General features: G+C 42.7%; 1 long non-coding RNA gene across 1 annotated transcript; it reads right to left on the reverse strand.

Annotated features, from left to right (window-relative positions):
* Positions 1-324: 324 nt before the first annotated feature.
* On the reverse strand, positions 325-18,146 carry LOC147372802 (uncharacterized). The gene is made up of 3 exons (XR_015164310.1): positions 17,670-18,146; positions 15,649-15,726; positions 325-1,371 (listed from the first exon to the last, which is right to left on the reverse strand). It is a non-coding gene; the product is annotated as an uncharacterized LOC147372802 (long non-coding RNA).
* Positions 18,147-22,453: the final 4,307 nt, after the last annotated feature.

Below are 22,453 nucleotides of genomic sequence, written 5' to 3' on the forward strand. Positions count from 1 at the left end.
GTACAGTTCTTCTGTGTATTCTTGCCACCTCTTCTTAATATCTTCTGCTTCTGTTAGATCCCTACCATTTCTGTCCTTTATTGAGCCTATCTTTGCATGAAATATTCCCTTGGTAGCTCTAATTTTCTTGAAGAGAACTCTAGTCTTTCCCATTCTACTGTTTTCCTCTGTTTCTTTGCACTGATCATTGAGGAAGACTTTATCTCTCCTTGCTATTCTTTGGAACTCTGCATTCAGATGGATATATCTTTCCTTTTCTCCTTTGCTTTTGGCTTCTCTTATTTTCACAGCTATTTATAAGGCCTTCTCAGACAGCCATTTTGCTTTTTTGCGTTTCTTTTGCTTGGGGATGGTGTTGACCCTTGCCTCCTGTACAGTGTCATGAACCTCGGTCCATAGTTCTTCAGGCATTCTGTCTATCAGATCTAATCCCTTGTATCTATTTCTCACTTCCACTGTATAATTGTAAGGGATTTGATTTAGGTCATACCTGAATGGTCTAGTGGTTTTCCCTACTTTCTTCAATTTAAGTCTGAATTTGGTAATAAGGAGTTCATGATCTGAGTCACAGTCAGCTCCCAGTCTTGTTTTTGTTGACTCTATAGAGCTTCTCCATCTTAGGCTGTAAAGAATATAATCAGTCTGATTTCAGTATTGACCATCTGGTGATGTCCAAGTGTAGAGGTGTCTCTTGTGTTGTTGGAAGCAGGTGTTAGCTATGACCAATCCGTTCTCTTGGCAAAACTCTGTTAGCCTTTGCCCTGCTTCATTCTGTACTCCAAAGCCAAATTTGCCTGTTACTCCAGGTATTTCTTGACTTCCTACTTTTGCATTCCAGTCCCTTATAATGAAAAGGATATCTTTTTGGGGTGTTAGTTCTAGAAGGTCTTGAAGGTCTTCATAGCACCATTCAACTTCAGCTTCTTCAGCATTACGGGTTGGGGCATAGACTTGAATTACTGTAATATTGAATGGTTGGCTTGGAAACAAACAGAGATCATTTTGTTGTTTTTGAGATTGCATCCAAGTACTGCATTTCAGACTCTTTTGTTGACTGTGATGGCTACTCCATTTCTTCTAAGGAATTCTTGCCCACAGTAGTAGATATAATGGTCACATATACTCCCATGGTGACACTACAGAAGACTGTGCTCATGGTGTCTGTAGACCCAGATGACCACTCATATCACAGTTCATGCTATCGTTGCCTCCCCTCCCCCAACCCGGTAGTGCCTGACTTCTGGTCTTGGGTGGAGGACTTGGGGGAGAAATACAAAAGTCAGGCTGGAGGAAGGGGTGTGGTGGTGTCCGGAAGGCTTCCCCTTTGAGAAGGTAGGTTGAGAAAGACCTGAAGACTCCGTGGCAGTTCCCCTGCAAAGTAGGAGGGAGGGAGATAAGAGAATGAGGGTACAGAGTGAGAAAGGGCTGGAGAGTTAGACTATGGTGTGTTTGTGGTCTTGCAAAAATGTCCACATGGCTGAGGTGCAGTGGGCCAAGGGCAGAGAATAAACTGGAAGTGAGCAGGGATTGTATTACAAATGTCCTGATGCCAGGTGAAGGTGTCTGGACTATGAACTTTATTCTGAGGATGACAGAGAGGCAGTAGGTTAAATACGGTAAGAACGTGAACAAAAATTTTAGAAAGATGATTGCCTGACTGTACTAAAACTAATTAGGAGCCTTCTATAATAGATGACAATGGCTTGAACCGAGGTACTGGTAGGAGACTCCGAATATTAGGCATCAGAAAGACAGAAAAAGTACACTGAATGCAAACCTTTGTTTTCGAGGAAATTTCTTTAAGAGGCAGATCTTTATATCTTTCTATTTGATTTTGCTTTTCCAAAACTACAGATGGGAAAATACAACAAAGAAATAGTTGTAACAAAGCAGGAAAAAATACAGAACCCGACCTTGGGGAAATCATTCAATAAACATCTACTGATCAACCACCATTGATACATACTGCTCCTTGGAACAATTCTCTGTATACCCTAGAAAGTTATAGAAAGGCTTAAATTCTTTGCTAAGCTTCAGGATATGTGCTATCTGATGGAAAAGGGCATTTCTGAGCGCTGGGGGCCCTTCTTATAGGATAAAATCTTTTAGAAAATATTTCAGCTATTTCTCAGTTTGCTTCACCAGAACAGAGGCAAGCTTACATACTCATGAGAGATTGGGAGCTCCTCTTTAACATTCTGGATCTCGAACTGGATTTGGAAAGATAACCTTATGTTTATTCACTGCAAGAAGCCTGAGTGAGTTGACCTTCCCTTCTCTTTCTCCTATGTTGGAAAGAGCTATTCCTCCTCCAACTTGCCACAGTTTTCACCAAGGGGACTTGTCTGGGGCAGGTTTATTTTCATCTTGAATTGTTCCATGTCACTTTCTCTTTCCTGCTTATCACCGACCCAGTGGAGCCATAGATAACACTTTATAATTTAAGAACAACAACAAAAAAAGAAGAGCAAAAGATATTTGGAATGTTAGGTACTGAGACAAGGAGAGATGTCTGGGATGGATAGTAGGCAAGAAAAAGGGAAAGGTGAGGTAGGCTGACATCTCCTGGCCGTAGGTGCAGGAATCCCTATCTACAAAGTCCTCCTTCTCCTTGCCGGGAGACACTGGTTCTTGCTTAAAGGTCTGGAAACTTTAAGAATTAGATGATCTCTAAGGTCCTTCCCAGTTTAAAAATTTTACAACTCTCGTTGGAAGATTTCAGCAACATACCTTTTTACAGGGATGACTTGTAAAGAAAGCTAAATGATTCTTCATTAAAATTAGGCCTGAGGACCTGAGACTCATAGATAAACCTGGAAATAGAAGTTAAATCTCTGGGATCTCCTACAGTCCCTTCAGTCGATTTTTATAAAAGTTACCCCAAACATCAACAACATTTTGCTTCTAAATTTTGGCCTCTCTTACTAAACCAAACACCAGTAGGACAAAAGAGTATGAGGGAAGGGAACTGAAGTTGTGCAATGTGTTTTGAAGAAAGTAAATTATTTTTAATATGTAGGATAAAAGAAACTGGCAGAGCTGTCAGATCTAGCAAAAAAAAAATGCTATTAAATTTGGATTTCAGATAAACAACGAATACTTCTTTTAGTATAAATGTGCATTTATATTAAGTCACTTTAGTTGTGTCCGACTCTTTGCGATGCTATGGACCGAAACCCACCAAGGCTCTTCTGTCCATGGGATTCTCCAGGCAAAACAAGAATACTGGAGTAGACTGAAACTTCTTTTTCCAATATGTCCCATGAAATGGTTGGAACATATCTATGCACAGAACTTGGAGAAGTATTTTATGTCACAACTCTAAAAAAGTAGCTAAAGTTCTGTTCCATCTCACAGGTTGTTAGAAGGATTAAATCAGATCAAGTGGAAGAAGTGCTTAGCACCATATCAATAATTAAAAGTTCTTTTTGCTTTCTCCTTAAGCTGAGGAATATATTGGTCATTTTCAATTGTCCATGTATAGACTCGCTGTTAAAAAAGTCAAACACCAGTCACCCTGCATACATCTGCTTCATTTTCCCCTGCTGTTCATCTGTCTCAGCTACAGAAATGAAAAAAAAAAAAAAAATACTAAGCATTGGATGAAACATATTTAGAAAGGGAAATCTGCTAGTGGATATTAAAAAGTCATAAATTATTATAGTTTAGTCACGCAATGGGGCTTCCCTGTGGTTCAGCAGTAAAGAATCTGCCTGCAATGCAGAAGACGCAGGAGACCTGGGTTCGATTCCTGGGTGGGGAAGATCCCCTAGAGGAGGACATGGCAATCCACTCCAGTATTCTTGCCTGGAGGATCCCATGGACAGAGGAGCCTGGAGGGCTACAGTCCATAGGGTCGCAAAGAGTAGGACACAACTGAAGCGACTGAGCACATATGCATGCAATACTTCCACAAAGTATTTCACAAAGCACAAAGAACTGGCTTTATATGGGGGCAGTTTCAGATGTTAAAAACATTTATGGTGTAAAGCAAAAGGCCCATTCCCAACTGCATGACCTTGGCTGATCAGTAGAATGGTGACAGGCATGGAGTTATTGGGAAGATTAAATAATATAGATTCAAGTTCTTTGAAAACTGTAAAGCAGTAAGTTGTCACCGTGCTGAATCCCACACAGTACAGGAAGTCAGGATCCCTTGAACCAGAGGTCATGCAACGACTGATCCCACAGGCAGACTTTTCTCAAAGGCACTTTTCTCTATATGTAGCTTGGGAAGTCAGTCAGCGTCATTTGCCCAGTAAGTAGCATGACTTCATCACTCTATCACTTCCCAGAATAACCTCTTAACTACCACTCTTTACATTAGGCAACCTATCTTTACATCCTGTGAAGACAGTTGTGTCAACTCCAGTTCCTGCTTGTTTTCTGATGACTACCCACCCACCCTTGTTCCCCAGATGGTTGATCGGCAATGCTGGGACCATAAGAAGAAATCTAAATAGGTCATGGGATATACCCACAGCTTCATATTCTTGATCTGGCTGTGAGGCCTTTTTACCTTAAACATTTACCACTGTTCCTTCTAGTCCGTAAATGCTCTTTGTTAAGACATCAGCCTAATAACATGAAATACACAGACTTTTAAAAAAGTTGTAATTAATTTGTCGTATTTCACACACAATTTTACTACAGTAGGCTTCAAACTGGGCTTTTTAAAAAATACATTATCAACACCCCCACCAGAATGGTACACTGCTTACAGTGGATAAGCCTGCACAGTTTCCATTAGCGTTTACTCTTGGTGGTGTACAGTCTATGTGCTGGGACAAACGTGTAACGACTCAGATCTAGCATGCTGGTGTCACACAGTGTACTTTCACTGCCTCAAAAATCCTCTATGCTCCACCTAGTCATCGCTCCCTGTCTTCTCCACCCATTTTTGATAAAAATAATTTCCCAAGACTTCAGCTTTCATGAGTTTTCTAAAATTGTTTTTCTTAAGAATATGCCTGGTTGACCCTTTTTTCTTTCTCATCTTCCTTTCCACTGCTTTCTCCTACTTTGTAAAAAAAAATAGGATATCTCTAACCCATCTTAAGTTTTTACTACGGTGCAACAGGCACAATTTAAGAGTGCATAGTTACTGAGAGATAGAGATCTGACAGTCAATATGGTATTGATGGGAATAATTAAAGGGGGAAGAGTCTTCCCAGTGATAGTCAGAGGGTGACCATCCATGGATGGGTGACATTAGCATCTCCTGGGGGCTTGTTAGATGTGAAAACTGACAGTTCCACTCCAGACTTGCTGGGTCAGACTCTCTGAAAGGTAGGGACCAAAAAACTCGTAGTAACAACACCAAGCCTTCCAAGTGACTCCTAAACATGCCAAAGTTTTAGAAGCATCAACTGGTAAAAAAAAAAAAACAAAAAAAAAAAGCCCTCAACAAAGTTCCGGAACATCTGTCTGAGTTGAGAAGTAAGACGGTTGGTACAGGGACAGAAGTTAACATTTTCATTTGAAATAAGAAAGTCAGAATTTTTCTGACACAAACCAAGTATGATTTGGCTTACTGGCTTGCCCATGGACAATGGCTTTGTCATGCAGTTGATAATTCTACATATGCAATGAGTTATGTTTGTAATCAAAGGTTTTTAAAAAACAAACAAAACTCTACAGGAACCCACGTATATGGTTGTAATTTCTTATTTTTAAAATCTTTATTTTTAAAGGATTATTTTTTATCTAATTTTGTCTCTGCCGGGTCTTCATTGCTGTGCGGGCTTTTCTCTAGTTGCAGCGAGTGGAGGCCACTCTCTAGTTGGTGCACAAGCTCTACGGTTTGTTGGCTTCAGCGGTTGCAGTTTTCTGGCTCTAGAGCACAAGCTTAGTAGTTGTGGCACATCGGGAACTTCAGCATTGGCAGGCTGATTCTTTACCACTGAGCCACCAGGGAAGCTCTTAAAGGTGGTGTTTTTTTGTTTTTTTTCCTCTTGGATGTGGACCATTTTTAAAATCGTTACTGAATGTGTTACAATATTGCTTCTATTTTATGTTTTGGTTTTTTGACCACAAGGCATGTGGGATCTTCGTTCCCTAAGCAGGGATCAAACCCACAGCCCCTACATTGGAAGGTGAAGTCTTAACCACTGGACCGCCAGGGAAGTCCCATGTATGGTTGTAGTTTAGGGGCAAGTGGAGCCTGAAATGCAGCCGCAATTACAGGCTAGCTCTGCTCCTCAACCAGAGGGAGGGGCACGTTTTCTCTGCACAGAGGGAGGGTCCTTAGAATACTGTCCATTCCGCTTTTCCCCCGAGGCACCTTTTCCTAATCTGCACAAAGGTACCAGAAAGGCTAACAATAGCCCTGAAACCCATCAAGACAGCAGAAACTAATCCCGGAAAGTAATTAAAACATTTTAGATGTCAACTTAAAAATGTGTGTGTGTGTGTGTGTGTGTGTGTGTGTGTGTGTGTGTGTGTGTATGTGTTGGGGGTGGGGGGGGGGGAAGGTGGGGGCGGCGGGGGCAGGTTGCATAGTTTTTCAAAATTATTTTCTGAGTAAACAAGCCAAAAGGGAGATCACTGTATCTGTCTCTCCTTCCATGTTGCTCAGGCACACACACCCCTGCCCAAGTCTCTTCCTTTCTCTGGTTGTTATGCCACATCAAAGCCCATCCTTTCCTTTAACCTTCTGCCTGATCTTTCGCCTAAGCGTTCTCAAGTTTATTCTTTTCTTTTGCGGGCGCTGCCAATTCACTTCTAGGACCACACACTTGAGCCTAACTAAATACACCAACCCATCATTAGCTCATCTCGGCTGGATTCTCATTTCCAACTCCTGTAAATCCACAAGAGCAGGGATGGTGCCCCAAAGGCACACACTGCCACCTAGCGGCCGACGGTTTACCAGGCGACTGGGGCGACGCCGGGACAGGCCAGCAGGGGCGTTTGGCAGGGGCACCAGCGCGGAACCGCCAGGGTTAGCTCCCTCCGCTAGGGTCATGGCCTTATCTCTGGAAACATCTTTCCAAGTCTATTTCTCTCAAAATTTATTTCATCTTTCAAAGTCCAGCGTAAACGCCATGATTTCTTTTTTCTGATCTTCCAAGGAAGAGGACCCCACTCCTCTACAAGTCTCAGAGTGGGTTCAGCTGTTTCACTGTAAGGCCTGGAGAGCCACACTGCCTAATCCCAACTCTTTCTCCTCCTCTAGTCCCTCAAAGACTCAGGGCCTCTGAAGTACGTGCCATCAGGATATTGCAGTCTGCTGATCCCCTGGGCCACTTCCCTTCATTCCCTGGAAATCTGAAAACCTGACTCATTCTCCTGGTTACACAACTCCTGCTGTCATCATTCCTAGTGGCTTCGTCATCCTTGGAAACAATTCAGCCCTGTATTGGCCTCAGTTCCTTATCCGCTCATTTCCAATCATCCTATTTTCCAGTCCACCTCGCACTCATTTTCATGGTGACACCCTAGCCTGAGTCATTAATAATAAATGCTTTTCTTCCAAAACCTCTGTTTCTTACATCTCACACTGATCACGGCCTCTCCAACAATTTTTTTCTTTTTAATGTGGACCATTTTTAAAGTCTTTATTGAAATTGATAGTGCTTCTGTTGTTTATGCTCTCATTTTTTGGCCATGAGGCATGTGGGATCTCATTAGCTCCCCGATCAAACCCACACCCCCTGCACTGAAAGGCAGTTTTAACCACTGGATAGTCAGGGAATTCTCCTTTAACCATTTCCTAATAGGAGCAGGATCTCTAAGTTATTAACTCTATTAATTTTCACTTCATCACCCTTCTATTTTTACTTTCCATATCCCCCAACTTAAATGGTTAGATTCATCACTATAAGCACTCCTTTGCAAAAACTTGGAACTCCTTAACACTTCTCTCCTTCCTGTTATGTTTCTGGGTAAAACCTCAACCCTTGGTTAAATCCAACTCTAGTTACTCTGCTTGCTTGCATTCACTAGCTAAATAAATATAACTGGAGAAAAACCTGCAACCATGCTAACTGGTATCACATTGAATTAGATGATAATCTCAAGTGAGCTCTCAAACTGCTCTGCAAAGCTTTATTTTCCCAAATCATTCACTCCCTATTGTCTAAGAAAACAATTTCACACCTTTTCCTCTCACCTCAAATTTCCAAGATGTCTTTGTCCTTTTTCACACTGAGTTGATAATCTCATTTCTTATTTCTTTGAAAAACAAAAGAAATTTCTCACCATTCTACTTCACTATCAAATCTACTGAATCCGTATCCACACTCTCAGCTTGCTTCTTGTTGAAATGGATGAACTGTCTCCTGCTCCCTGGGTCAAGAAGATGCCTTGGAGAAGGAAATGGTAACCCACTCCAGTATTCTTGCCTGGAGAATCCCATGGTCAGAGGAGCCTGGTGGGCTACAGTCTGTGGAGTCGCACAGAGTGGGACACGACTGAGCGACTGGACAACAATAACCCATCTGCTAAGGCTGGTCCCTCCACCACAGAACTGGACTCCTTTCCCTCTCACCTTACTCAAGAATTTAGTCTTAAACACATTTCCCTTATATCTTCACATTTCCCTTTCTACTAGATTAATACCATCATATCCCTTAACAACACTCTCCTTTAGATAGACAGACTTCAGAAAAGTAGATGCTTCTGAGAAGGTGAGAAGTTGGCAGGCTATCACAATACATACAAGATTCTATTTCTCAAGCAGGGTGGGTATCAGGGTGTCCATTTTAAAGATTCTTGCCTTTTTCATAAAGATGGTGCTGAAAGTGAAGGAAGTGGTGCTGAAGACATCTACATCTGCCTCTGAAGGCAGCCCAACACCCCTGGAAGAGCACTCCCAGGAGGAGCGAGCTTGACCACTGTGCCACCATCAAGGCCTGCTGACCTGGGTGAGCCATGAAGAAGACAGAAGACAACCATATACTTGTGTTCACTGTAAGGGTCAAGGCCAACAAGCACCAGATCAAACAGGCATGTCAGGGCCCTGGTCAACTTTGTCATCAGGTGTGATGGAGAGAAGTCCAACTGGCTCTTGACTGTGATGCTTTGGAGGGTGCTAACAAAATTAGGATCATCTGAACCCGACTCCAGCTGGTTAATTCTCAATATAAATTGACCATATAAAATTCTTATCATACATTCCTTCATAGTAGTGAAAGAAATAATTCTTTTCTGGACCTTAAGTTCCTTCTCAAGACAAGCGCCCTGCATCTGTGCTCCCTTTAAAGTAAATTCCACCGATTCCTTAAACCATTTTCTATTAAAAGTGACTTTTATGTAATATTATGTTAGTGATGACTTTTAAAATACTATTATGTGAGTGAAGTCAAAGTGTTAGTTGCTTAGCTGTGTCCAACTCTTTGCGACTCCATAGACTGCAGCCCACCAATTCCTCTGTCCATGGGATTCTCCAGGCAAGAATACTGGAGTGGATTGCCATGCCCTCCTACAGGGGATCTTCCCCACCCAGGTTTCCTGCATTGCAGGCAGATTCTTTACCTGAGTCACCAGGGAAGCCCATTCGCCATGTTTTTGTCCCTCCTGCTGTTTGAACTACTCCTGTCAAGGTCATCAGCAAACTCTGTCTTATCAAATCCAAGGCTCAATTCTCTATCCTGACTTGACCGCTCAAAAACATGACAACACTCATCACTCTCTTTTAAAAAAATTTTTGACTGCATCCTGAGGCATGTGGAACCTTAGTGTCCCAACCAGGGATTGAACCCTTGTGCCTTGCATTGGAAAGTGGTCTTAACCACTAGAACACCAGAGGTCCTTTTTAAAAAAAAAAAAAAAAAATTTATCACTCTGTTCTTCTTGGAATAAGTTTCTTCCCTTGGCTTTTCATACACCAATCTGTTCTGGTTTCTCATTTATCTTACTGCCTTTTCTCAGTATTTCTAAATACTGGAATGTTCCCAAGGTTGACTCCTTAAAACTCTTTCCTACACACTCTCACTCCTTGGGTTTTCTCCTCCAGGGCCATGGCTTTAAATAGCATTTACATCAAATCTCAGTCTCCAATTTGGGACCTGGTCTTTAGGCTGCAGACTTGCGTGTTTCCACATGGAGGGCTAACATAAGCCTGCTCTTATTTCTCCCTGGTCAAAACCCTTCAGCGGTGTTTCATCAGATTTAGAAAAAAAGGTGAGAGCTGCCTCCCTAACCTCACTTCCTGCCCCTCTTCTCTCTGATACATCACCCTCCGTCCCGCTGTTCTTTGAATGCAGCAGGCCAGATGCTGCCTACCCCATTTTTGTTGTTGTTAGTTTCGTTTCCTTAAGCTTTTCAGATAATTGTAGATCCCCATGTAGTTATAAGAAATAACACGGAAACCCCATATGCTCCTTACCCAGTTTCCCTTTCACAGCAACATCTTGCATCATACTCACAATATCACAGCCAGGGAACTGATAAATCTACTCACTTTATTCAGATTTTACCAGTTTTACATACGCTCATGTATGTGTGTGTGTGTTTAGTTTTATGTCACTTTATCACTTGTGTAAATTGTTATGACCACCATCGCAGTCAAGATACAAAATAGTTCTATAAGAAGGATACCCCTGAAGAAGGAGAAGGCGAGGAGGAAGTGGAATATTTTGCTTCTTTTTATAGCCAGTATCTCTTCTACAATCCCAATCAGTGGCAAACATTAATCTGTCCTCCATCTCTATAATTTTGTAATTTAAAAATGTAAATGGGACCTCTTTTAGCTTGGGTTGCCATAACAGAGTAGTATAGATGGTGTGACTTAAACAACAATCATTTATTGCCTACAGTTCCAAAGGCTGGAAGTCCAGGCTCTGGGTACTAGTATAGTTGGTTCTAGTTACAGTCCTTTTCCTAGTTTCTAGACAGGCATCTTCTCACCATGTCCTTTCAAAACAGAGGGAGACTGAGCTAGTTCTCTGACTTCTTTTAATCTATGATATTTTTAAAAAATAATTTTTATTGATTTATTTGTGTGTGTGTCTGTGTTTAGGCACAAAGTCACGTCCGACTCTTTTCAACCCCATGGACTGTAGCCCGCCAGGCTCCTCTGTCCATGGGATTTCCCAGGCAGAAATACTGGAGTGGGCTGCCACTTCCTCTTCAGGGGATCTTTCTGATCCAGGGATCGAACTGGCATCTCCTGCACTGGCAGGTGGATCTGCACCGCTGAGCCACCAGGGAAGCCCATTTATTGACTGACTGATGGCTGTGATGGGTCTTCATTGTTTCACTAGCGGGGGCTACTCTCTATTGTGGTGTGAGGGCTTCTCAAAATGGTGGCATCTCTTGTTGCAGAGCATAGGCTCGAGGGTGTGCAGGCTCTAGTAGCTGTGGCACACGGGCTTTAGTTCTTCCTCCACATATGAAGGAACACATCTTTTTGGACCAGGGATCAAACCCATGCCCCTTGCACTGGCAGATGGATTCTCATCCACCATACCAGGGAAGTCCTCAGCATATAAATTTTGAGGGAACACAGACATTAAGATCATAACAAGATCATATAACATATAACATTTTGAGGTTGCTTCTTTTCACTTGGCATAATTCCCTGGGATCCATCCAAGTTGCTATATATATCACTAGTTTGTTCCTTTTTATTGCTGAGTAGTATTACATGATATGAATGTACTATAGCTTATTGCTTAATCATTCATCTGTTAAAGGACAATCAGGTTGTTTCTAGTTTTTGGCTATGACAGATAAAGCTGCTGTAAACCCTCAAGTACAGGATTTTTATGATTATGTTTTTGTTTCTTTGGGATAAGTGCCCAAGAGAGCAATTGATATGCTAAGAGCACGTTAAGTTTCAGAAGAAACTGTCATATTCCATACCAGAGTCATTGCACCCTTTTACGCTTTCACCAGTAATGTGTGAAGGAGCCAGCTTTTCTGCATGTGCACCAGAAAATGCTGTTATTATTTTTCACTTTAGTCATCCTGAAAGGCATGTGGTTATTTCTTACCGTGGTTTTAATTTGCACTGCCCTAGCTAATGCTGCTGAATATCTTTTCCACGTGCTTACTCATCATTTGTATGTCTTCTTCACTGAAACATCTGCTGCATGTCTTTTGACCTTTTTTTTAACTGTTGGGTTTTTTTTTTTTTAAATAACAGCTTTATTGAGATATAACTCACATACTATGCAATTCACTATTTAAAGCATATAATTTAGTGGTTTCTAGCATATTCACAGGGTTTGCAACCACCACCACAATTAATTGTGGAATACTTTCATCACCCCCATAAAGAAACTCCATACCCATTAGTGGTCTTTCACCGATTTCCACCATCTACTCCCTTACTTTTTCTTCATAGGATTTATCACTTCCTTCACAAGAATAAGATCCATGAGGGGGCAGTCTCAGGCTCCAATAGTGCCTGTCATATAATATCACTTAAAGATTTAAATAAACAAATGAGTCACAGAGAACAATGTGGAAATTACATCTCTCCAGGAAAAATAATTCTACTTTTTGCTCTATTACTATTTTGTTAGAGGAACGATACTTAAAAGAACAATAGGTCTTATTCCCCTTGTGAACTGTATAATCATGTCCATGTGTCCTTCTGCCTCCATAGCTTTCCCTGATAATATGGAACTGAAGCACTACATAAGTCTTTACATTTGTTTTTTAACCCTGTACTCCTTCCTGATCTCCTTTTGAGCCTGAACTGAAATTCAACGAGTGGATGATAATGCGAAGTGAAGTGAAAGTCCTAGTCGTGTCCGACTCTTTGCAGCTTCATGGACTGTAGCCTGCAGGCTCCTCTGTCCGTGGAATTCTCCAGGCAAGAATACAGGAGTGGGTAGCCGTTCCCTTCTCCAGGGGATCTTCCCAACCCAGGGATCAAACCCAGGTTTCCCACATTGCAGGTGGATCCTTTACAGTCGGAGCCACCAGGAAAGCCCAAGAATACTGGAGTGGGTACCTCATCCTTTCTCCAGGGGATCTTCCTAATACAAAGTTACCTTTTTCACTCTATACTTGATTTCTCTTGATGGCTCTTGAATTCTGAATCTCTTGATCTGTCTATAGCTTTCCTGGGGGCTCAGATGGTAAAGAATCCGCCTGCAATGCAGGAGACCTGGGTTCGATCCCTGGGTTGGGAAGATCCCCTGGAGGAGGGTATGGCAACTCATTCCAGTATTCTTGCCCAGAGAATCCCCATGGAGACCTGTTTACAGGGGAATAATGTAGATCTGTCTATAGCGGAATAATGTAGAACAGAGGAAAAGAGAGTTTTCATGTAAAGATATTGGTCACAGGACACTCTCTTAGTGAAGCTAAGTTGTGTGACCTGAAAAATTTATCTCACGATCTTAAACCTGGTTTTCAGAGTAACATCTGCCTCACAAATCAATGCATGTAAATAATAATAAATTCTCAAGTACTTAACATCTTCTATATGCCAATGTGAGATAACAGAATATGAATATTGGTCTCTGTCCTTGGTTCCTGGCACAGAACTTCTAAAATCTTTATAATTTCCTAAGCGATAAGAACACTGGGAACATCTGTTTAATCATTGTCTTTGACCAGGTCCCAGGCTCCTTAAAGCCTTGTAAATTCCTCAGTGACAAGAGCACTAGGAGCATCTTTTGTTCTAGTGAAGTGGCTCAGGGTGGGCCCCTGGATAGGGCCAGTCCCCAGCAAGACCAAACCCTGATTAGAAGCTTGGGATTATCAGTTCACCCCTCATCCTCCAGAGAGGGGAGAGGGGCTAGAAACAGGAGTTACTGATTGACGGTGCCTGTGTGGGGAAGCCTCCATAAAACCCCAGTGGTAGGGGCTTTAGAGAGCTTTCAGGTTGGTAAACACATACAAGGGGAGGGAGACACACCTCAACTTCCTGGGGACGAAAGTGCCTATGCTTGCGACTCTGCTAGAACTTGCCCGATATATTTCTTTCTCTGGCTGTTCATCCGTGTCCTTTATCTCATTTAATCAACTGGTAAACATAAGTGTTTCTTTGAGTTCTGTGATCCATTTCAGCAAATTAATTGAACCCAAGGAAGCCCTCCCAATCTACAGCTGGTTGGTCAGAAGCACAGGTAATCTTGCAACTAGCATCTGAAGTATGTGTGTGTGTGTATGTGTATGCATACAGGGGGGCAGGGAGGACAGTGTCAGAATTGAGTTACACTGTAGGACATCCAGTTGCAGCCACAGAACATTGCTTGGTATGCGGAAAAACTGAGCTTTTCCCTTTGCAGCGAGATTCTTTGATAAGTGCTTAGACTATAGTATTAATTTAATTGTCAGCAAAGATTGATGTCATCCAAAGAGTAAATTACAGTGTCTGGCTAATAAGTATGAAATGGAACCAACTTTCATAGCTATTTGCATCTGGCTATGTCAAAATGGCCTTGTCAAAACTAAAGTTACTTTTGTTGTTGTTGTTGTTGTTGTTGCTGTTGGGGTGGAGCTGACATCAAATCACTGTTTTTAATGCCAGTAACAACAGCAACAACCATCTTAAACCTTTGCCTTTACCATTAATTCCCACTAAAATACAGGGGGCTTTGTCCTTTAATTTCTCTATTATTTGAGATGTTTCACAAGCATGTACTTCTTTTTAAATAAAATAACCACAACAATGATATATCTTAATAATGGTAAGGTTGGCGTAATTAGGAAGCCCACAAATAACAGAGATAAACTACTCTCGAGTTTTGAAATGGCAAAAACAGTAGCTCCCAATCTTAAATAGTCATATCTAATTATTAGATTAAATACACATACAGCAGTGGGGCTTAGTGGGGAGCTGGGGTGGGCAGAAGGCACAGGGGCTTTGCTCACCATTGGCAGAGGAATGAACACATAGAATGGCTCTTTGCTTTCTGTCTCACACCTCGTTCTCACAGTGTTTCCGACCAGTCTTTCCAAAATAGCCTTAATGACTATCATGTAAACGTACCATCCTTAAAAATGTGTTGAGTTTTTAGATTTTCCAAAAGATGCACTTTTTTTTTTTTGAAAATGTGCTAAGGAAGAGCAATTACTCCTCCTGTTCTTTCCCCCCAGCTCTGCTTTCCTTGGTCTGGCCATTAAAAAGACTGGAAAAGAATCTGGTCTGAGAAGACTGCCATTCAAGATCCCAGTAAATTCCGTGAGAGCAAAGCTTTTTAAAACCTTTCTAGATAATCACAAGGGGTCAACCCTTGACTTCAGGCAATAGGTCATAGTTTAGCTACCAGATAAGGCCTACCCTGCCCCCATCCCAGTCCAAAGAGTCATAAATTCTTTACTGTCTTTTTGTGAATCTTCATCACAAGGCTTTGTAAGTAATATGACTCAGTTACACTCTAGAGTCTGCTCTGTAAGAAGTCTTCTGTCTATCTGCTCATGGTATATGATTCTTCACCCCTCAAAAGTCATGGCAATTTTCAATGAAATTCCCTCTCATCCAGTTGTGTAGAATTTTACTGAGGCCTGTTTGCAATTACAGTGCTGAACATGGATAGTTTATCATGCAGATACTAATTGTGAATAAAAAGAATATGGGAAGGTACCAAGTCTATTGGCTCCAGTAGTCTCTCCCATCACCACTTATGTGAGTCCACATTAATAAGACAACAAACATTTAAGGAGATGATAGGTACTCAGATTATTAACATATTCATGACAAAACAAGCTGATACTAATCTGACATAAATTCTTAATACTCACATCCTGTTTGCTGCTCTCCATCTCTCTGTTATACTAAGAACTGACTCGCCCTCCAATTCTTCTTCAAGGTACTGCTTCCTGTAAATTGTAATTGGTGAGTTATTTATTCGCTTTATCTACTTAAGCTCCTTATGGGTGAGGCTGTAACTTAGCCCCCCAACCCACTGGCACACCAATAAAAAATACTTGTGGAAGAAGCTAAGACCTCATATAATTCTAATGTCTTAGATTAACTCAATTCTGGGGTCCTCCACAAAGCTGTTTCCAGTTGTTTAGTAGCCAGTGGGAAGAACTTTATCAAGTAAAGGGAGAGAAGGGGGAAAGAGCTGAAGATGGTGAAAATGGGACCTCTGTATTTTGAGTCATGGCTCTGGCACCAACTAGCACAGTCTCGCCATCAGCAAAAAGAGAAGGGATGAAGGGAATTCGCTGTTATAAAATTCTGTGATTTAATGTGGCGTATGCTGCCATATAAGATTATAAAACATTTTGAATAAGCCACCTCTTCAAAGCCTCACCTGAGCCTACACTGCCTCAGTGAGCTTCAGTGCAGTCAGAAATCAGGATTCGCCTTAACCAGTTATCAAGTCTGTGTCCTCCTCCACCAGCGCTCCTGACTTGAGGGCATAGTTCTGGGGCTCAGCTGGATGTATGGTGAAGCACTAGCACTGTTTCCTGAGTTTGTTAGGAGGAAGGGGACAAAGGACAGGCCATTCCTTTGACTGTGCCACAGCTTCCTTATTACACTTTCCTTTTCCCTTCTCTCTGCTGCCTTCCTCCCCACCTCCCAATCTCTCTCTTCCTCTGCTAGTTCTCCTCTTCCAGATCATCCTCATTTTGGGGAAAACACACACACAAAACCTCTACAACACTTCAAACTCAAATAAACATACTTTTCTTTGTACTTGCACTGAATAAGTGAACCATAATTTCCTAAGGAACTTTCAATTTTCATCTTGCAAAAACCGACAAAGTTATCATTTGCAAGGCACTTAAACTCCTGGTAGCTATCTTTCAAGGTCAGCACAGTTCCCTTCGCCTGGATGGCTTTTTCCTATGACTCTATCACTTTCTTCAGGTGTCTGGTCAAAAGACAGTTCCTCAGACCCACTTCGTCCCCTTTCTCATTTCTTACTGTTTTCTTCCTGAGATTTATCACTGTCTGGTATTTTATTACACATCCACGCATTTTCTTGTCTATCCCTTCCCTAGAATATAAGCTCCAGGAGGGCAGGGCCATTGCCCACCTCGTTCACGCGGGGTCTCCAGCACTTGGAGCAGGATTGGGGTTAGGGGAGGCGCTCAGGAAAGAAAGAATCAGTATTCTCTCTAGTACGCTCAGGCTACTTGCTCCGTTCTCCAGAGCCCCAGGACCCCTTCTCGCTTAGCACCGCCCAATTGAGAGTCCCCACCCACCTTTTTTGGGCTCTCAAATAACTGCAGATGGTGACTGCAGCCATGAAATTAAAAGACACTTACTCCTTGGAAGGAAAGTTATGACCAACCTAGATAGCATATTAAAAAGCAGAGACGTTACTTTGCCAACAAAGGTCCATCTAGTCAAGGCTATGGTTTTTCCAGTGGTCAAGTATGGATATGAGAGTTGGACTGTGAAGAAAGCTGAGCGCCGAAGAATTGATGCTTCTGAACTGTAGTGTTGGAGAAGACTCTTGAGAGTCCCTTGGACTGCAAGGAGATCCAACTAGTCCATCCTAAAGGAGATCAGTCCTGGGTGTTCATTGGAAGGACTGATGCTGAAGCTGAAACTCCAATATTTTGGCCACCTCATGCGAAGAGTTGACTCATTGGAAAAGACTCTGATGCTGGGAGGGATTGGGGGCAGGAGGAGAAGGGGACGACAGAGGATGAGATGGCTGGATGGCATCACCGACTCGATGGACATGAGTTTGGGTAAACTCCAGGAGTTGGTGATGGACAGGGAGGCCTGGCGTGCTGCGATTCATGGGGTCGCAAAGCGTCGGACACGACTGAGCGACTGAACTGAACTGAACTGAACCCACCTTCACCGGAGCCCAGCTCGGAGGCTAGTCCTCTCGCCTGTCCGCCACTAGGACAGCGCAGCGCTGCCACCGCGCGGACCGGGCAGCTGCGGTTGGGCCCAGAGGCGCCGCTCAACCGCCCATCTCCGGGCCCAGCCACACCGCTCCGCGGGTCCCAGGCCGCGGCGCCCGGGGGATGACAGCGATGCCGCCACCGCGCTTCCGTCCGCCTGGCTGCGCAGCCGTTAGGAGCCCCGCGCCGCCACGAGATGTCCAGGATTCTGTTTTGAACGATCCGTTGATGCGGGAGGAAAACGGGACTCGTTTGTCAGCGAGACGCAGGCACCCACCCGCGGCGTGGGCAGGGGTAGCGCTCGCGGGTTCCCTCAACCGCGGCACCAGCCTGACCTCACCTTCAAGCCAAACTGACTCGCTGGGCCGCCGCCGCCCACCCGGCTCCCACCCGGCGCCCCTGGCGTCTTCGCCGAGAGCTCAGGGAAGCCTTTACGGGGAAACGGCGCTGGGCCCCACTATCCTCAGCGCCGCCGTTAAGAGAATGTTACCATTTCTGTTTTAAGAGATACGTTTTCCCCCACAACGCCTCTGCGCCCGGGAGGTGGTGTCCCCAGTTAACTGCGGGAAGGGCCAGAGATGGGCTGGGAAGATCGAGGGCAATTTCTAATAGTTCTTTCGGACCGGTAGCTCTTTTCTGATGAAGAGCCCCCAGCTGTCTTTCTCTCCGCCTCCCGGAAAGGACTCTTTAAAATTTGGGATTAGGAATAATAAAGGTCATCCTCCATTGCCTCGTGCATGCTGCCCCAGTGGAGAGATTGTTTTTCCTTCTCCCGCCTACCCAATTTGGAATTGTTTGGAAACTCCTAACAGCATGGCCTTGAGCAAGGGTTGAGTCAATAGTGACACAAGTTTTTTAAAAGGTCTACACCACATTTCTCAAAAGGGAATATTCCCAGTGAGCAATAAACTCGTGAAAAGTGTGCAAGTGAATTGGTCATCGGGGACCTTCAACTTATTAAAACCACAGGAAATTCCACTGCACACACACCAGGATGGTTAAATGAAGGAGGAGGAAAAGGAGAGAGAGGTGGTGTTGGTGTTGGCGATGATGGTTGGGCTAAGTTGTGCCTGACTCTTCTTTGACCTCATGGACTATAGCTCTCCAGGCTCTTCTGTCCATGGGATTTCTCAGGCAAGAATACTGGAGTGAGTTGCCATCTCCTTTTCCAGGGGATCTTCCTGACCCAGGGATCGAACCTGCATCTCCTGCATTGGCAAAGGGGTTCTTTACCACTGAGCCACAGGGAAACCCATAGTGGAATATTACTCAGCTGTAAAAAAACAATGAATTAAAGTCATTGCAGCAACATGGATACACCTGGGGATTATCATATTAAGTGAAGTAAATCAGACCCAGAAAGATACAATATCATTTATATGTGGAATCTAGGGAAAACAATGATAGAAGTAAACATTTATGAAACAGAAATAGACTCACAGACATAGAAAACATGGGCTTCCCTGGGAATCCACCTTGCAATGCAGGAGACACAGATTTCATTCCTGGTCTGGAAAGATCCTGCACTCCTCGGAGCATCTAGGCCGGTGAGCCAAATCTAGAGAAGGCCCTCGCTGTACCAACAAAGACTCAGCACAGCCAAACATAAAAAAAAAGAACACATGCCTACCTTATGACCCATGATTCTATCCCTAGATATATACTCAACAGAAATGCATACACATATTCATCAAAAAATAGGTATTAGAATATTAATCTCAGCAGTATTTGTGACAATGCCAGACTGGAAATAATCCAGGGGTCCAGTAACAGGAGAGTGGATAATGACATTGTGGTATATTATGGAATATTATGGAGAATATTATACAATGGAATATTATGCAGAAATGAGAGTGAATGTACTACAGTATATGGATGAACCTCACAAAGTTGAGTGAAGGAAAACTGTCATGCTCCATGCGTGGGCTTGAAAACAATTTCCAGCCATGAGGCAGTATGAGAGGAGAATAGAGTTTATTAGAACAGGAGATGCTGTTAGAACAGTGGGCCAGCTCAAGTGAGAGCTGAAGCTTTCTGTGGGCTAGTAGGCAATTTTTATAGCTTCAAAAAGAAAATTCCTGCTGGAAGAGTGGCATTGGGTGACTGGTTCAGGTGCTATAGGGTGAGTATTTTTACCTAACATGGGATCAGGGAGCAGGCTGGTTTAGATGGGGGGCTCATGGCAACGGTTGCTGCGGGACACACTCTGTTCCAGAGAAGACCTTGGTACTGGGCTCCACATCTGTGGCCTTGGTACAAGGCTTTATACCTGTCACCTTGGTACAGGGCACCACAGAAACCAGGTCCAAAAGAGGACATGTTGAATAATTCCATTTATATAAAGCTTCAAAAACAGGCAAAACTAATCTATGGTGTCATAGACTTAAATATGTGGTTATACTTTGAGAGGCTGTAACTAGGAAGGGACACCAGGACTTCTGGGATGTCTCCAGTGATTTTGTCTGGGTGCCATTAGCTTTGTAGAAACAAATATCCAACTGAGCATTTTTCCATATGTGTCTCACTTTAAAATTTTTTTCAATTAAGAAACAAAAAAGTCTGAACTATTATTTGTCCAAGTTCTCTTCTACTCAATTCAACCTACCTTCATTTTATTTTTACTGTCACTATTGCCTTATTGCACACAGCACTAGGAGGACTGTGGAGTCCTGGAAAGATATCTCTGGCTCCCAGGAGTTCAGTCTACGAGGTAGTACAAATAAAAAGTCATTGCTTGGGAGTAGTCTTTGACATTATACGGTTAGGGAAGTCCCAAATAATTACCTTGGAAGAAAGTTTGGGGAGAGAATATGCATCCAAGAACCTATTTGCAGGGCAGGAATAGAAATGCAGACATAGAGAACAGACTTTGGACACAGTAGGGGAAGGAAAGGGAGGGACAAATTGAGAAAGTAGCACTGAAATACATTATCATATGTAATAGAGATAGCTAATGGGAAGTATTGGAAGAAAAGCTATGACAGACATGGTCCACTGGAGAAGGGAATGGCAAACCACTTCAGTATTCTTGCCTTGAGAACCCCATGAACAGTATGAAAAGGCAAAAAGATATGACACCGAAAGATGAACTCCCTGGGTTGGTAGGTGCCCAATATGCTACTGGAGAAGACTGGAGAAATAATTTCAGAAAGAATAAAGAGATGGAGCCAAAGCACAACATCCAGTTGTGGATGTGACTGGTGATGGAAGTCCAATGCTGTAAAGAGCAATATTGCATAGGAACCTGGTATGTTAGGTCCATGAATCTCTGTAAATTGGAAGTGCTCAACAGGAGATGGCAAGACTGAACACCAACATTTTAGGAATCAGTGAATTAAAATGGACCAGAATGGGTGAATTTAATTCACATCATCATTATATCTACTACTGTGGGCAAGAATCCCTTAGAAGAATTGGAGTAGCCCTCGTAGTCAAAATAAGAGTCCGAAATGCAGTCCTTAGGTGCAATATAAAAAATGACAGAATGATCTCTGTTCGTTTCCAAGGCAAACCATTCAATATCACAGTAATCCGAGTCTATGCCCCAACCACTAATGCCAAAGAAACAGAAGTTGAATGGTTCTATGAAGACCTACAAGACCGTCTGGAACATAAAAAAAAAAAAGTCCTTCTCATTCACAGGGGACTGGAATGCAAAAGTAGGAAGTCAAGTGATACCTAGAGTAACAGGCAAGTTTGGCCTTGGAGTACAAAATGAAGCATGGAAAAGGCTAACAGAGTTTTACCAAGAGAACGCACTGGTCATAGTAAACACTTTCTTCCAACAACACAAGAGACAACTCTACACATGGACATCACCAGATGGTCAATACCGAAATCAGATTATATTCTTTGCAGCCAAAGATGGAGACGCTCTATACAGTCCGCAAAAACAAGACTGGGAGCTGACTGTGGCTCAGATCACGAACTCCTTATTGCCAAATTCAGACTTAAATTGAAGAAAGTAGGGAAAACCACTAGACCATTCAGGTATGACCTAAATCAAATCCCTTACGATTATACAGTGGATGTGACAAATAAATTCAAGGGATTAGATGTGATAGATGGAGTGCCTGAAGAACCATGGATAAATGTTAGTGACATTGTACAGAAGGCAGTGATCAAGACCATTCCTAAGAAAAAGAAATGCAAAAAGGCAAAATGATTGTCTGAGGAGGCCTTACAAATAGCTGAGAAAAGACAGAAGCTAAAGGCAAAGGAGAAAAGGAAAGCTACACCCATCTGATGTAGAGTTCCAAAGAATAGCAAGGAGAGATAAGAAAGCCTTCCTCAGTGACCAATGCACAGAAATAGAGGAAAACAAAGAATGGGAAAGACTAGAGATCTCTTCAAGAAAATTAATTATAACAAGGGATTATTTCATGCAAAGATGGACACAATAAAGGACAGAAATGGTATGGACCTAACAGAAGCAGAAGGTGTTAAGAAGAGGTGGCAAGAATAACAGAAGGATTACACAAAAAAGATCTTAATGACCCGGATAACCACGATGGTGTGATCACTCACCTAGAGCCAGGCATCCTGGAATGTGAAGTCAAGTGGGCCTTAGGAAGCATCACTATGAACAAAACTAGTGGAGGTGATGGAATTCCAGTTGAGCTATTTCAAATCCTGAAAGATGATGCTGTGAAAGTGCTGCACTCAATATGCCAGAAAATTTGGAAAACTCAGCAGTGACTACAGGACTGGAAACGGTCAGTTTTCATTCCAA

The sequence above is a fragment of the Bos grunniens genome, chromosome 5, assembly GCF_055505025.1.
Source record: "Bos grunniens cultivar Pamir isolate PY7600 chromosome 5, Bosgru_T2T1.0, whole genome shotgun sequence".
In the NCBI taxonomy this organism is placed as follows: domain Eukaryota; kingdom Metazoa; phylum Chordata; class Mammalia; order Artiodactyla; family Bovidae; genus Bos; species Bos grunniens.